Below are 16,930 nucleotides of genomic sequence, written 5' to 3' on the forward strand. Positions count from 1 at the left end.
AAGTTTGCAAGGGATTTTGGGTAACATAACCTGGTGAGAGGCACACAAGTCTATCCATCCTGGATTCCCCTTTGTGGCTAGTTTTAGAAAATGTAGAGGTTTGCTAGGCTTCCCTAGGTGCTGGCTGTGTTAGAGCCCAAAATCCACAGCTAGGAACATTGCAAAAAAAAGGCCAGTGCCTAGTGGGTTTTTCCCACCCTAGGGGTGGGGCAGATTGAGGGCTATCGCCCCAATATGCCCCAAAGAGGGGCTGAAAGACTGTGGCTTTTTGTTTTCGGTGGTGGGGGCATTGGTATGCCCAATCTGGGCAGCCCCCACCCCTACGCATAAAAAAGCCATTAAATCCCTGGTGACTAGTAGGCTCTCTGCTGGGGGGGGGAGATCAGGGGCTATCGCCCCATCTGCCTCCTGTGGGAGCAGAAAGTCTGTGGCAATTTTTTGGGGGGGGAGTTGGGGGAATTGGCATGCCCATTCTGGGCAGCCTCCACCCCTGAACTTTGAAAAAACTAATCCCTGTTGCCTAGAGGGCTTTCTACCCCCCTGGGGTCAGATCAGGGGCTACTGCCCCATCTGCCTCATATGGGAGGCAGAAATTGGGCATTGGCATACTCTTTCTGGGCAGGCCCCACCCCCTACGTATTAAAAAAATAATAATCCCTGGTGCTGAGTGGGGTTCTGCCCCCCCCGTGGGTCACATCAAGGGCTAATGCCTCCATCTGCCTCCTGGGGGGGACAGAAAGACTGTGGCATCCTTTTTTGGGCGGTGTTGGCATTAGCATACAGATTCTTGGAAGCCCCCACCCCTGAAGTTAGATTTTTTTATCCCTGGTGCCAAGTGGGCTTTCTGCTCCCCCTGGGGGCGCAAATAAGGGGCTATTGCCCCCATATGCCTTGGGGGGGCAAGAATACTGTGAAAATGTTATAGGAATGGGGCATTGACCTGCCCATTATGGGCAGCCCCGACCCCTATGTATAAAAAAAGAAGAAGAATCCCTGGTGCCTAGTGGGCTTTCTGCCCCCCGGGGGGCAGATCAGGGCCTACTGCCCCCATCTGCCTCCTGGGGGAGGGAGGCTGTGGCATTTTTTTTGGGTGGTGGGGGCATTTGCATGCCCATTATGGGCAGCCCCCACCCCTACATATAAAATATAAGAATAATCACTGGTGCCTAGTGGGCTTTCAGCTCCCCCAGGGGCAGATCAGGGGCTACTGCCCCATCTGCTTCCTTTGTGGGGGGGAAGACTGTGGCATTTTTTTGGGGTGGTGGGGGCATTGGCATCCCCATTCTGGGCTGTCCCATCTCTACTTATAAAAATAAAAATCCCTGGTGCCTAGTGGGCTTTCTGCTCCCCTGGGAGGCAGATCAGGAACTATTGCCCCCATCTGCCTCCTGAGGGGACAGAAATTCTTTTGAATTTTAGGGGGCATGGGCAGCTCCCACCCATGGTCTATAAAAAAATCCCTGGCATCTATGGTGCTTTCTGCCCCCTGGGAGGGCAGATTGGGGAATACTGCCCCTTCTGCCACCTACGGGGGGCAGAAAGGCTGGCTGTGGCTAAATTAAATTGCGGAGAAACAGGCCCTTGCCCAGGGGCTGCTCCCCCCCTCCCTGGTGGCTAGTGGGTGGATCCCAGCTTGGGGATTGCCCTCCTGGGGTGATCCCCAAGCAGGGATCCATTGGGGAAGAGAAGATTCTCCCCTTTCCAACAATACCTCTCCCATGTGTTTCGGTGCTCGGGGGACGAGATAACCCCTGAGCACCAAAACTGTGAAACTGAAACTATGATTCAGATTTGTTTTCGTTGTAATGACGTCAGCGCACCATGTGCATGGTCGTCATTACAAGGAAAACAAAAGATATGTCTTGGGAGGTTGGGGGAAGCTCATCCCCACCTCCCAAGGCAAAAAAAAGATAGGAAATCCCTCTGCTGACTTTATGCAAGTGTGCTCATGACTGAATTGTTCCATCATGAGCACACTTGCACTTGTGCTCATGACAGAACCATTCCGTCATGAGCACAGAAGGTGTTAAATCAATATTAAAACAAGTTTATCTCACTTCACCGAAGAGAGTGTCTTGCTTCCACAATACAGCAAAAAGTGGAAGGAAACAGGATGCTAACATTTGCTTTCATTTGACAAACATTGAGGCCCGGATTTTCTAAGCACTTTTGTTGTCCTCACATTATAGAAGTCGATACAGGACAATGCTAGTGCTTAAGTGTTATTTACTAAGTCTGGCATATCCCTATATGTCTGGCCTTGTGTCATTTGCCACCTGCAAAGTAATGCAACACAATGTGCTTGTGGGTGGAGCATGGTCATTTCCATGCAGCAAATCCACATTTACTAAAGTCTGTAAACTTGGGGTTGCACCAAAATGGTGAAGTAACGCCAAGGTTGGGTCACAAGGGTAAATATCTTTTTAACTTTAAGCTGCCTGAGCCAGAAGTGGCTTAAAACCCATTCTGACACTTGTCACACTTCCAGAGATGGATTACACATCCATAGTTGGGAGAGGTAAAGTCTCTGGCTCAGAGGACAATGACTGCCCTCTAGCCAATGCCTGTTAACTGCTGACCAGTTAGCCTGGTTTAGCTATTTGGAAGTGGGCAGGACAATTTTTCAGGAATGAGCCCTTACCTTTGAAGAAGAGCAAGGCTCTCAACTAAGACCATAAACCACAAATTCCCCTTTAAGGGCTCCATAAGAGGTGGTCTGATAACACAACCTCCCACATCAGCAGGGAACAGGAAAGAGGGGCATAAGGGTAAGGGAAGGTGAAAGAGAAAAAAAACATGCCAGCGAGAACCCGGCAGACCCTTTGCACACTCGTAATGGATGCCATTGTAATAAGCAATCTCAGAATCAGGGTGAAGGCCCTGAAAGAAGAAGTGAAGAACAAGTGGATCAGGAAATACCATCTGGTTTTAACTGCTCACCTCGCAGTAGGGATTGGCTATCTGGGAGTGTACAGGAACAGTTGGTAGAATAAATGGCAGCTTTAGTACTATCTCTTGAATTGCAGATACCATGGTGGAATTTTTCTTTTCATCCGCAGAACCCTCATAGACAGCCCAACCCTAGTCATAGTAGGGTGCAAAGCCAGTACTGCCACTAAGCACACTGCAGGAGCTTTAATCAATCAATCAGGAGTTTGTTAAAGCGCGACTACTCACCCGTAAGGGTCTCAAGGCGCTAGGGGTGGGGGGGGGGGAGTGCAGGTTCTATTCCATCAAGGAGGGGGTCTGTCGAAGAGCCAGGTTTTGAGGTTTCTTGCGAAGATGGGGAGCGATGTTGTCTGTCTGAGGTGGAGCGGAAGGGCGTTCCATGCTTTGGCCGCGAGGAAGGAGAAGGAGCGGCCTCCTGATCTGGACTTTCTGGTGCGGGGGACCACGGCGTAGGAGAGCTGGGCTGATCGTAGGGTCCTTTGGGGTGCGTGGAATTTGAGCCGGCTGTTCAGGTATGCTGGTCCGGTGCCGTGGAGGGCTTTGTGTGCGTGGGTGAGCATCTTAAAGGTGATTCTCGCCTCGACGGGGAGCCAGTGGAGTGTGCGCAGGTGCTGGGAGATGTGGCAGTGTTTTGGCAGGTTGAGGACCAGTCTTGCGGCGGTGTTCTGGATGTTCTGTAGCTTGCGGATGAGGTTTTTGTTTATTCCGGCGTAGAGTGCGTTGCCGTAGTCGAGTCTGCTGGTGACCAGGTCGTGAGTGACTGTCTTTCGGTGTTTGAGGGGGATCCATTTGAAGGTCTTACGAAGGAGGCGGAGGGTGTGGAAGCAGGAAGATGAGACAGAGTTGATCTGGCGGTCCATTTTGAGCTCGGAGTCCAGGATGATTCCCAGGTTGCGTGCGTGGTCTGTGGGGGCTGGTGGGTTTCCGAGGGCGGTGGGCCACCAGGTGTCGCTCCAGGCGTCGGGGTTTGGGCCCATGATGAGTATTTCTGTTTTGTTGGTGTTTAGTTGTAGGCAGCTGTTTTTCATCCATTTGGCGACGGCTTCCATGCCTTCTCGAAAGTTGCGTCTGGCGGTGTTGGGCTCGTTGGATAGGGAGAGGATGAGCTGGGTGTCGTCTGTGTATGACACAATGTTGAGTCCGTAGGTTCTGGCGATGGGGGCAAGTGGAGCCATGTAGACGTTGAAGAGCGTCGGGCTGAGGGAGGAGCCCTGGGGGATTCCGCAGGTGGTAGGTGTGGGGTCTGAGAGGAAAGGGGAGAGTCTGTCCCATTGCGTCCTGCCGCAGAGGTAGGAGCAGATCCAGTCGAGGGCCTTGTCCTGGATTCCTGCCTCGTAGAGTCTGCGTATTAGGGTGCGGTGGGAGACTGTGTTGAACGCCGCTGATAGATCTAGGAGGATGAGGGCTACTGTTTCCCCTTTGTCCAGAGGGTGCGGATGTCGTCTGTTGCGGCGAGGAGGGCGGTTTCCATACTATGTTTTTTTCTGAAGCCGGATTGGGAGGAGTTGAGGATGTTGTGTTCTTCAATGAATGTGGCGAGTTGGCTGTTGATGGCTTTCTCGATGACTTTCGCTGGGAAAGGGAGCAGGAAGATGGGTCTGTAGTTTTTGAGGTCGGTGGGGTCCGCTGAGGGTTTCTTTAGGAGAGGGTTGACCTTGGCGTGTTTCCAGTCGTCGGGGAACGAGGCGGTCGCCAGGGAGCGGTTGATGGTGTGGCGGAGCATGGGTGCGATGGTGTCGGCAGCTCTGTTGAAGATGAGGTGGGGGCAGGGGTCCGTGGGGGCCCCTAAGTGGATTGACTTCATTGTCTTCAGTGTGTCTTCGGTGGTGAGGGCTGGCCAGTCATCAATCGCTGGTTTCCAGGTGTCGGGGGTGGTTGGTGAGGGTTCAGTGTGTTGGTTGTCTTCGTCGAAGTTGTCGTAGATGCTCTTGATTTTGTGGTGAAAAAAGGTGCTGAGTTTATCGCAGAGGTCTTGTGAGGGAGGGATGTCGGTAGACTCGCTGGTGGGTTGAGCGAACTCCTTGATGATGCTGAAGAGTTCCTTGCTGTTGTGTGCGTGGGTGGAGATTCTGTCTTCAATCGCTTTTTTCCTCGTTTCTCTGATGAGTTGATGGTGGGCGTTGGTGGCAGCTCTGAAGTTGTTGTGGGCTTCTGTGGATTTGGTGTTTCTCCAGGCCTTTTCGAGGCGGTTGCATGTGCGCCTGGACTCTTGAAGTTCGGTGGTAAACCATCTGGCTTTCTTGGCACGGGTATTGTTGTTTTTCTTGAGGGGGGCTATGGTGTTGGTGCTGTCCGAGATCCATCTATGAAGGGTTCGGGCTGCGGTGTTGGGGTCGCCGTTTTACGCGATGGTTGGGGTGGAGTTGTTGAGTGAGGAGGTGAGCTGGTCGTCGGTGATTTTGGTCCAGTTTCTTTGTGGAAGCAGGTGCTGGTGTCTGTGGGTGGTGGGTGTTCTGAAGGTGAAGTGGACGCAACGATGGTCGGTCCATGGGAGTTCGGTGGAGTGGCTGAAGGTGATGGAGTTTCCTGTAGTGAAGAGGGGGTCGAGGGTGTGTCCTGCTGAGTGCGTGGGCTCGGTCACGATCTGGCAGAGTCCAATGTTGTGGAGGTTGTCCAGGAGGCATGTGGTGTTTGGGTCCAGTTGATTGTTGAGGTGGAAGTTGAGGTCTCCCAGCAGGGTGTAGTTGGTGGATGCGATGGCCTGCGGGGAGATAATGTCCGTGATGGAGTTGGCGAATGGTCCGCGGGGTCCAGGGAGGTCGGTAGATGAGGGTTCCTCGGAGGGCGGCAGTGGGGCTGGCCAGTATCTTGAAGTGAAGGTGTTCCATCAGGTCTGTGGACTCGTCAGGGAGTGTGCTCAGGTGGAGGCTGGATTTGTGGACGATGGCGATTCCTCCTCCTGGGTGGGTGGGGCGGTCCTTCCTGGAGATCTTGTATCCTTGGGGGATGGCGATGGCGATGTCCGGTCCCGAGGTGGTGTTGGTCCAGGTTTAGGTGAAGAATGCTACGTCCGGGGTGGTGCTGTCGAGGAGGTCCCAGATTTCTGTGGCGTGTTTGTGGAGGGATCGGACGTTGAGGAGGATGCATTGCAGGTTCTTCGGTTCGGTTGTGTTCTTGTGGGCGGGTTGTGCTGGATCCGTGTTCTTGGCGGTGCTGCAGGTGTGCCGGCAGCGGTGACAGCTGAAGGGTCCATGGGTGTCGGCTGGTGATGCTAGCTTGCAGTTGTTGTAGCAGCCTGGGTTGAGTGCGTGGAGTGCTGCTTGGTCGTAGCGTTGGTGGGGCGGAGGTCCAGGGTTCCTGGTGCTTGTCGCGGACGGGCGCAGACGTGCTTGCCTTTGACGCGCCTTCGGTGCACCAGCGCAGTGGCCGCCATTAAGTAGGGGTCGGGGAGAGCTGGACAGCTGGGAGGTGGGAGCGGGGAGGGGAGCTGGATTGGGCCGGTCGCGCTGGGGGGGGGGAGGGGCCGCGGGGCCAGCAGCGGTGGGGAAAATTAAAGGGAGGAAAGAAGGGATAAAGAAAAAAGGGAAAATAAGCATAAATAAGGCACAAAAGAGCAGAGATGCAGAAAAGAGCAGAAAGGTGAAAGATAGAAAGGGTAGAAAAATAAGTGAAAACGAGTGAAGGAGCAGAGGGAGAGAAAGGGAAAATGGGCAGAAATAAGGCACAAAAGAGCAGAGGTGCAGAAAGGTGAAAGATAGAAAGGGTAGAAAAACGAGTGAACACACATCCTTGGATGTGAGATTTAATGACTCTGGCTCAGAGGATTATTGTATAAACTATGGCTTTGGAGTAGTTCAACAAAGTTTGCTTCCCCACCCACGGGTGGTACAGGTGAACTCAGTTCAATGCACCAGCACTGAATGTAAAATACAGGTTATTGTAGAATCGCAGAATCCCCCCCCCCCCATACATTGTCTGTTTTGGGTTAATAAAAATCCCTGTAACGGGATCAGGGGCACTCTGGGAAGAAAAACCCACCAATTTTGATATTCACAATATCCCACACAAACTGCACTGAGAGGAATAGACACTTTTAAATAAAAGCATTTAATACAACATAACTAATCTGTTTCTGAGTACATACAAAATGAGTACAAAGGATATCATAACAACAGCAAGAAGGCACGTTGTGAGCAACAAGAATAAAATGAGCATTTCTAATATGTTTAAAATGTCATTTAAAACCTTACACCCTAAAACCTACAACTAAGTGCTACACTGAGAGGGCATAGAAAGTAGAGCAACATGCAGTCTAGAGTTCTTTTAGGGAGAAGAGATGCAGTGCATACCTTGTTCACAGCAAGAGCTGTCGTTATTGGCAGTGGTGTGAAGGCAGTGTTCCCTGCGAAGGGCAAACACGCTGCAGTAGCAGCCTTCCTTGGGTCTATCAGTAGCAGGCGAGATGTAGCATCTTTGAAGTGTTCTGGCCAAATCTTGTGTGATAATCTGGGGGAAGGACCTCTCCTGACAAGTGGTCAAGTGGCAGCCCTTTCATACCAAATCTTATCAAAGATCGGAATTTCTGACATAAGTTTAAGAATGTCTGACATAGATTTTATGCATCAAGGCCTGCATCCCAGAGACATATCTCCATCCTGCCATTCCCACCAAAAGTCCTTGAAAGGGCACTAATTACGATATCACTTCCTTCATTAATTCAAATTAACTCTTGGAACCTACTCAATTTTGCTAAACGGAAGCTCATGGCATGGAAACTGCCCTGACTGCAGCAACCGAGGACTTGAGATCAATCCTGGATGAGGGAGGGAAGGCAGCCTTGATCTTATTGGATCTTTCGGTTGCCTTCGATATGATCAACCACCACATACTAATTAACCAACTGTCTGAGCTTGGAATTAAAGGCACCATACTCAAAGTCCTTAAGTCTCTCCTACCAGATAGGGAACAACACTTGGCACTATGTGAATCCACCTCTGTCACTTTCAAGCTACCTGTGGGGTTCCTCAGGGCTCTGCATTGAGCCCTATCCTATTTAACCTGTACCTAACCCTTCTAGCAAGGCTCATGAGATCTTACAGCTTTTTGGTCATCTCCTATGCTGATGAGACCCAGATTATAGTCACGGTGTCCAGCAATCTTCAGTAAACGGCTGAACGCTTTTGACATCTGAATGACTCAGATTAATAACTGGATAAAGCTAATTGCCTAAAACTAAACTCCGGCAAAATGGAGGTTCTATTTCTAGGTAATGACACTTCTTTCTGGCCATCCATCTGGTGGCCCACAGACATGGGTGCTCTGCCTTCACTAGTAAAAATGTACGAAACTTAGAAATTATCTCTGACAACAGGTTGCCCTTTAAAGATCAGATCAATACCTTTGTCTCATCAGTCTTTTTTATCCTAAAGATGATTAGGAGGATCCGTCCCTTCATTCCACCCAATCTCCAGAAGATAGTTGTGATCGCTCTCGCCTTGCCTAAACTTGGCTACGGAAAGGCCTTATTCCTAAATATTCACGAAAGACTCCCGCAGAAATTACAAATGTTACAAAATACTTTGGCATCCCTATATTTGGGATTTCGGAAACATTAATCTGTCTCAGAGGGTCTGGTTAGACTACACTGGCTGTCAATCGACAAAAGGATCAAGTTTAGATTGGTTCAGTCTATTTTAGACAAAGCTTTACCTGGTACACTCAATCAAGGATTCTAAGATCAACTACTGTCAAACTCTTAGTGGCCCACAGAATCAAAAGAGCCCACTGGGGGGAAAAAGCTTCACCACAAGAACTGCAAAATTGTGTAAAACATTCCCCATCATGCTAAAAGACAGTACTGATCTATGGTCCTCCAGGGAAGCATTAAAAACTTGGCTTTTTAATATCTAATACTGTGCTTTTCAAACCCTGGTACTCTCCTTCGTTAGAAGCAGCGCCAAGATGCATTATGGTATTCGAGCTCTTTATAAAATTTAATTCAATCCTTGCAGATGGTGCTCTCTTGGTTAATTTACATATATTCTGAACTGAACCTCACTGACCAAATTAAGGTACTTGTTGCAATGGCTTAAAATTGCCCTGTCACGCAGCCTTTTTAGCCTTTTTACTTCAAAGCCTACAGGACAATTGTATTGTGCTATTCATTGCTCTCTGTGTCAACTTTTAAGTGTCTTGATTTACATCTTTTAATGATATTTTATGAAACTAAAAAAACATCTTGTGCTTTTCTGCTTTTGTAAAGGTTTTAACTAACTATACATTCAAATGTACTTTCATACAGTGACCAGGAAATATTACAACAACTCCACTTATACTTGTTCCCAACAATAACCGTTAATTCTGTTGAACACAAACATTTAAGCAGTTACTCCTGTGCAGTACTACCGCAATGGATCTTCCTGGTCTGGCTCTCCACGAGCCATCTCTGTTTGTCAAGCCGGAACCGAGGAAAATGGTGAGTTCCTTCGCCCTTGTTTACTACCCATTTTTAGCAGAGGCAGGTTTCCCGCGCTAGTTGACTATTTAAATGTGGCAGTTTGAATCCTCCCACTGATCCCCTTTTGGCAGACGGAACGCCGCGCCAAACACGCCTTGTGAGCATTATCCTGCCGCCAGCCGTTCATCACTGGGTAAGAGCCGTTATGTGCTGGTTCAGGCTTCTTTTCATTTGTGGAAGGCTCATTTTCTCGCTTTAATAATTGCATTTAAAGTTTATTTTACGTGTGTGCCTTTATCGTATTGCACACATTATACCCTCCCCGCGTAACAAGCAATTCTATGCCTGTCATTTTGTTTACAGACCTATACGAGTCTTTACATGCCACAGTTGTCGTCCTGGGGCTGTTATTTCTGCCGCACGTTAACACTATTTATTGCCGGATTTTGATACCTTGGAACGCACATTAAGGTAACTGTTTGTTTGAACTTTATGTGGCAGTTCGGACCTGTCATTGCTTTCAGGAACACCATCGATAACTTTATGCCTGTCATTTTGCTTACCGACTTATACGTGTCTTTACATGCCATAGTTGCCTTCCTGGGGCTGTTAACTTTGCTGAAACGCTAATACTGCACGTTGCCGGTTTTGATATCTTGAAACATTCATTAAGGTAATTATTTGTTTGAATTTTATGGGTCAGTTCGGCGCTGACACTGCTTTTAGGAACATCATCGAGCACGAGATTAATCTGGTCTATTTATATCTCGGGACGATTTATTCTTTTCACAGCTAGCTGTTCGTGCATCATTAAGAAAGGGTCCAAACATTCTTGCATTTTTTCGTATACCTTTCAAGTGGGCCTTTCGTATACCTATCAAGTGGGCCTTCCTTCTTGGCTATACAACGTCTGCCCCAGGTAATTATATGACAATCTGAGTATGTAGAAAGCTTTGCTTGAGCACCTATAATAACGTGATTTAATTGAAATACATATACGTATATCTTTTCCTCACAGCCATCGTTCCCACACGGAGAGTTTAAGATGATATTAGCTCTTGCCTGAGCCCGCAGCATTATATCCTTTAATGCGTGACTTCTACATATGAGGTACGCAGTAGTATTACATCTTATCATGCTCCAACATGGAATTTTGAATGCACCAAGATATGTGACCTATGTTTCCTTGTATTTCATTTATCCTGTTCTTCCCCCAGATACATCGTATGTTATTTACAGAACTGTTCCATTACCTTTGACGACCAGCAACTGATTACAGCTTAGCAACATCAGATTCGTTTTCACAGGTATTTTGCTTATAATTCGCATTTCGTTGCGTGAATATGAGTCATTTTAACTCGTACCTGCCAACATGATCCCCATATCATTAAACTTCTGTTTTTGTCTGGGACTGCATCTCTCCTACATTTAGAGGTTTATTTCCTCTGAATTGTTTTTGTACCTAGCAGAGTCTTTCATTTTTTTGTGCATTCATGTGGCATCGTGTGTTCATTGGACTCTATGAAAATTTCTGGTTTACGATTAGAAAGATTTACTATGACATTTTTGTCTCTATTGCCCAGGAACATCTATTGCCTGTTTTGTTTTTTTATCTTGAATGAAGATATCATCTTCTTGTCATCAGTATCCAAATGTAAGTCATTACCAATATATGCATTCATTCTGGAGTATTCACTGTATTATGGTAACGACAATCTTTATGTCATCAGTGCAATTTTCACTCACTTGTTATATGTTGTCCTGCACATTAGAATTTCTTGATAGTTGAGTACGACACAATCTAGTGAAAAGACATGTCCATCTTGTGACATGTGGGAAACAAATTAGCAAGTCTGAACCGAATAGCGTAAAGGATATTCCTGTTAGAGATGTAGAATGTTATGCTCTGGTGACTTACGTTTTATTAGATAATGTATTTTTGACTTGTGTGTTTACAATATATAAGAATTGTACCTTATATACGTTTTTTATATATACTTCCAGATAACCAACTGTGACTCCTGAGGAAGGCGTTTTCCGCCGAAACGCGCGTCGAGTTCTTATTCGCCATTGCACTCTAGGCACCACTTATGATTTAGGGTGTCTTTTTATTAAATTTTTAAAAATCGTTTTTACATTTTATGTATTCATTGTATATGTTTTGATTATTGTATGAATTCAACATATAGTCTGATATTTGTTCAGGTTCCTATATGATTTTTACTATGTCAATTAAAAGTATGCTTGTTTTATAAATGTATTTCTTGAATGTTCCTTTTGCTATTAGGTCAGATTAATTGTTTGCCTACTGGTTTGACTGCCTAGGAATTTTTTCACAAAGTTTATTTACCCTGCCCTAGGAGTCTGTTTACATTACTACCCAGGGGGTCCTTGTTTTTCTCATTCCGTACTACCGCAATGGTACAGCACAAGGAGGTAGTGTAATTGACAATACTATGGGCCTAATTATGATGTCGGGCGGACTCACATCTGCTCAACACTGTGTCGGTCTCGAACCGCCCAACCTTAGGTCAGCAGTGCCGACTGCAGGATTACGATGCATCCGCCCATAGGGCGGTTGCAAACATTCCTTTTTACAATGGAAGCTTGTGCAGCTGGCAAAAAAGCTTCCATTGTAAAAGGTTTTGAAACATCCCTGCACTCTGTGGCAGGCCACAGTGCAGGGCCATTTAGTGGGGCACCACATGTGTCCCCCATGCCCCATTGTGGAGGGCCAGGGAAGAGGCCCTGCTAAGGGCCCCCAAAAACACTTTCAGACAGCCTTTCAGTGTCGGAAATGCCAACATGAGAGGGCTGTTGGAAAATGTCATCTAATCCCGACAGCACAGCCGAGCCTGGCTCTGCGGTCATTAGGCGATTATGGAGTTTTCTGACGCACTGAGCCCGTTGGAAGTGCAGCGTACAGTCCCTCCACCCAATGTCTCCGCCCACCACATCATAATGCAGAAGGCAGACCTCAATGTCAGATGTCGGCCATACCACAACCGACGGTCAGTCGGTTGTGGTCTGCCCGACATTGTAATCGGGTACAAAGTCTTCAAGGTGATTTGTCATCAGATTTAATCTTCATTTTGTCTCCATAAACATCCGGCTTCCTATATCTCACACTTCCCTCAACCCCATAGTGTACCCTGGATAACAGATCAATCTCTGCATGCACCCATTTCTTCAGGTCATCCTGCCATGCCCAGATCAGTGGATCTCCAATTAATAGCTGTAAGCATTTTCACTAGGGCCAATGTGAGGACAATACATTTGCAAGTGTATTTAGTTTTTTATGTGGACCAAGAGACCCAAGATGCATTTTAGGACTTTCTCACCACTACTCTACCAGTCAGGCTGCGCACATACCTCAAAACCTCTTCTCAGAATCCACATTTCTTATGTCACTGCTATATGATGTGATAGAAATCATCTTTGCCTGCTGAGCATCTAGGGCAATTGTTGGAAGCACCTGGATATATCTGTCCTATTCTTTTAGGTGGCAAGTAGGTGTGGTGCAAATAATTAAACTGGGTGTATTTGAATCTGGCGCTCCTGGAAACTTACTTCACCCACTTCAAACACTTTGCTGAATTCCATCACTCCGAATAATCTATGTAAATTAAAGTCATGCTGATCTGGACTCACTATTGTGTGTGCTATAGAGATCAGTCTGCTAGCCAGTACTTTGCGTAGAACTTTAGTCTGACAAAGATCAAGTTTCTTCTCATGCCATCAGATGTCTGCACCTGATATTTTGTTTCTCTATCTCATATCATTGGGCCCTCAAGCACTCCAGTCACTCAAGACTGTACATAATCTGAGCACCTAAACAGACTCCAGCCTGTCTCTGGAGATCTAGTTTGCAAAAGCAGCAAATGTGTGTTTTCTCCAGGTGAGGATCTCATAGAAAGGGCTGCCTTTCATTGATTCACAGTTCCATATCTCTGTGATTACTGACCTGGTGCAGTGTCGGTCTGGTCGCTCCAGCAAACACTTTGTACCGCTTTCAGGTGGTGAAGAAACAAAAAATAAATCATCCACGTTGTCCTTACAGTGGCTGTCGAATCCCCGCAGAATATATTAAAACATTTTACTTCAGCTTCCTAAACCAAGAAGCATCACCTGTAATTGTAGGGCTTTTTCTGACGCTGCTTCAAGATACTGGTGCTCACAGCCCCTTTCTCTTCACACTTAATCCAGTCTGTTGAAATTAAAAATCAGCTAAAACCGGTTTTCTTGATGAAGAATTCCATTTCCTTTCTTTTGTGTTAGATTTTCACCGCTTGAATATGTTTAAGCTGTGTAGTGTTTGGCTTGTGTTTGCTATCTTTAGTTTATAGCACCAATAAGGTGTGGATGAGTGAGCTCAACCGGTAGACATCATGGAGCACATCATAAGGGGGTCACCCTGTTTTACCCTCTTCAAGCCTGAGAGGGTCAATGGACAGAGACCCTGACTTTTGCCAGCTCAAATCGTTTTATTGCAGTAAGTCCATTTTCACAAGTGATCACAAGTAAGATTTGTATTTCTGCACACACTACAAGCATAACCATGTATCCTACTGTTCCGTGCTGAAAGCGACAACTTTAAACATCTTGCTCCTAGGCAAACATGAGTGTTCTTCCCTTCCACCTCTCAAACATAGGCCTGAGGCCCTCAACTGCATCTCCCGACCCACCTGTAAAGAATCTTTGCAGACCCAAATACCTGCATTAACTAGCCATCATACATATGCATGCAGCCAATGCAGTAGAAGTGAAGCAGTGCTTTGAATCAAAACTCAAAAGTAGAACAACCAACATAATATTTAGTGATACATGCCCATCCCACTCTCTAGACATTAAATGTAAACTGTACCCAACAGCACAGGAGGCGAGAGCAGTGCAAGCTTCCCTCACACACTGAACAGATACAGCACAGTGAAAAGCAGCACACACCTCCGTAATAAAACAGAAAAGTTGTAGAATGTCAAACACAGAACTGTACAGCAGAGGTAGTGTCAGGGCACCATTTTTACAAGCACAAAACAGGCAGAGAAGAGGACGGTTTCCTCTTAAACGGAAGCAGAAAGGCAAGAACGGGGTTAATGGCCTACTCTTTGGGCACGAAGTCTGCCAAGTAACCTTTGTAGCATGCTAAGAAGGTCCTCAGTTTGTCATCACAGATAATTTACTGGCTCTCAGATGCCCTTGGTTAGCCCTCACTTCATCTGTAGTGCGCTGCATCGTTTTATGATTCCAAAATGGCAAACACTTCAGTTTTTAATGTGGCGGCCTTGCTGGCACTTTAAAAAAATTATACACTATGCACAAAACTAGTGCAAGACAGCCACCATCTGCTAAGTTTAACTTTATCTGTCAAGCATATGTTCGCCATGTTTAGGTGGAAGCTTGTTTTCGTTTTTCTACGTTTGCTCTTTTAGTTTTTATTGCATGTGTCGTTGAGTGTTTGAGGTTGTTTTATTTAGATTCTATAACTTGGTAAAAGCAAGAATGAGTGTATAAGCAGATGAGTGGATGCACAAGTGCAAGAATGAGTGACAGAATTAATTAATGATGACTCGCTGGCATTACCGACAGGTCTTTGGATCACGATTCTCCATAATGATCACCTTTTGTTTTTCTCTCTAGAATAAAAGTGTGTTTTTTTGCAACGCACTGTGATTTTTGACACTAAAAGTGTGTGTTTCACTGGTTGAATTATCACTATTTTTTCTATGCATCATTACCGTTGTCAATTATTCACACGATAATACATAGCCTCCACCAACAGTGGGTGTGCACCCTGAATTCCAACCCCATAATATCAATGGGCTACAAAATAGAAGACAAAATATCGAAAAACTGCTGAAAGGTAAGTAAGCCTATTTTTTTTACACCCAACTCAACATATATATGTAACTAGGCGGTATATATATCTTCAAGATGCACAGATGTGCGTTTAGGAATAGGTAATCTATACTTCCTTACATGCACTTACCTTTCCAACTTTTTCTGCCTCGATATTCTTGTATGACGATATTCTGGAGGTCGATATTCAGCAGTACAATCACGAGGGAACACTATGCTTTTATGAATTTTTAACTCCTTTCTTTAAAGGCCTGCCACCAGAAAACGAGGCTTGAAACGTTGTGTTCTCTGCAGATCTATCCTCAGTAAGCCCTGGAGGGAGCCGACATCACCTCCCGGCTCCAACGGAACTGTTGGACTTTGGCACTCTCTCTGTACATCTGGCTCTGCTCCACCTGGAATCATTTCCACACACACGCGCGGGTGAGTGATCCGCTTACATCGCCCTCCATTCATGCTTTTCCTTATGATATACCCTGGCGTATCTCTTCGAATCTTCAATTGTCTGGCACCTGCATGTATGTACACGCACTGCTGCACCTTACATTACATATGTGTTTGCTGCAGAAATGCAAATTCCCTCTGTAGGTAGTGTTCCTTCTGAACTATACTTTAGGACATTTCTCGCACGGCACTCCAGCGGTTCTTTCCTGTCACCTGTTCTCATATACCGTTCACCTCTTCCATGTATCAATCAAGAGTCTAAAAACTTTGATTTTATTGTGTCCTGTTTTTCTGATACCCTGTTTCGCTTCCAATCACATTATTCTCTTTTAACATGGGATGTTTCATCAAGTGCTAAGAATAGCACCTTGTTGGCCCACATGGAAAACAGAGTGCCATGGTTATGTTTTAACAGTTCATAACTTGATCCCCACAACACAATTTTTGTAATGTAGATGCATCACAACATTTTACTCTTTTTTAACTAAATTGGTTTCATTGGCTTAGGGTTCTCAACTTGAATAATTTATAACTGTAATGTTGTTTCATTCGTGTATTGTAGGCAATTTCTTCTGAGTAAGGCTTGGCTGCAACACCTAAACTATCATGGATATGTGCTAGTTATCCCTCAAAGAAACCAGTTTCCTGAAAGGAATCTGCTTGCTTTTATGTGGCGGGGTCTCAGTCAAAACGCACATTTATACTGCGGCCTCTCTCTGCCACAGTCAAAAAACTCAGGGCCATACGTACAAAAACATTTTGATGTCAGAAAAAGCCTGATTCACAGAATATGTCCGTTTCTGACTGCAAAAATGCCTTTTCATATGTACAATCGCAATTTGTGTTTAGCAGTTCAGTATTTCAAAGGGGTGTGTTTAGGGCGTTCCATTCAAATAGCAATTGCAATGCTATGTATGAATGTTTTGCAAACGAATTATGGTTACAAAGCATTAATTTTTTTACTGACACCTCAGGTGATGACGACCATTCGCAAATGAGAAGTGGCTCATAGGGGGCCCCTTCCCTTTTGTGAATGATAAAACAAATATTTTTTAACACCAAGCAGAGGTACTAGGAACCACTGCCTACTCTTAAAGGAGCTGCATTAAAAAAATGCTTTCTTAAAAAGCAATTTTTACCGACTCGCAATTAGGAAATCACAATTCCTATTTTTTGTACTTATGGCGCTCAGTGCTATAATGTACCAACATTTCATTTTTGTTCTGCCAAAAATGAACATTTCCTAATTCGAGGAGATCTTAGGCATGAAGATGTCATAGTTGT

At 45.9% G+C, this 16,930-nt stretch overlaps 1 protein-coding gene across 5 annotated transcripts in view; it reads right to left on the bottom strand.

Annotated features, from left to right (window-relative positions):
• The window catches only part of LOC144812382 (dihydrofolate reductase-like), a 453,064-nt gene extending 437,493 nt beyond the window's left edge, over positions 1-15,571 (bottom strand). For 2 of the 5 annotated variants that reach the window (XM_078673937.1, XM_078673935.1), the window contains exon 1: positions 15,333-15,539. The gene's annotated coding sequence lies outside the window, so the exon portion shown is untranslated. Of the gene's footprint in view, positions 1-15,332 lie in introns of all 5 variants that reach the window. The other 3 variants (XM_078673936.1, XM_078673934.1, XM_078673933.1) reach the window with 3 other exon arrangements.
• Positions 15,572-16,930: the final 1,359 nt, after the last annotated feature.

This window comes from Lissotriton helveticus, chromosome 1_1 (assembly GCF_964261635.1).
Source record: "Lissotriton helveticus chromosome 1_1, aLisHel1.1, whole genome shotgun sequence".
In the NCBI taxonomy this organism is placed as follows: domain Eukaryota; kingdom Metazoa; phylum Chordata; class Amphibia; order Caudata; family Salamandridae; genus Lissotriton; species Lissotriton helveticus.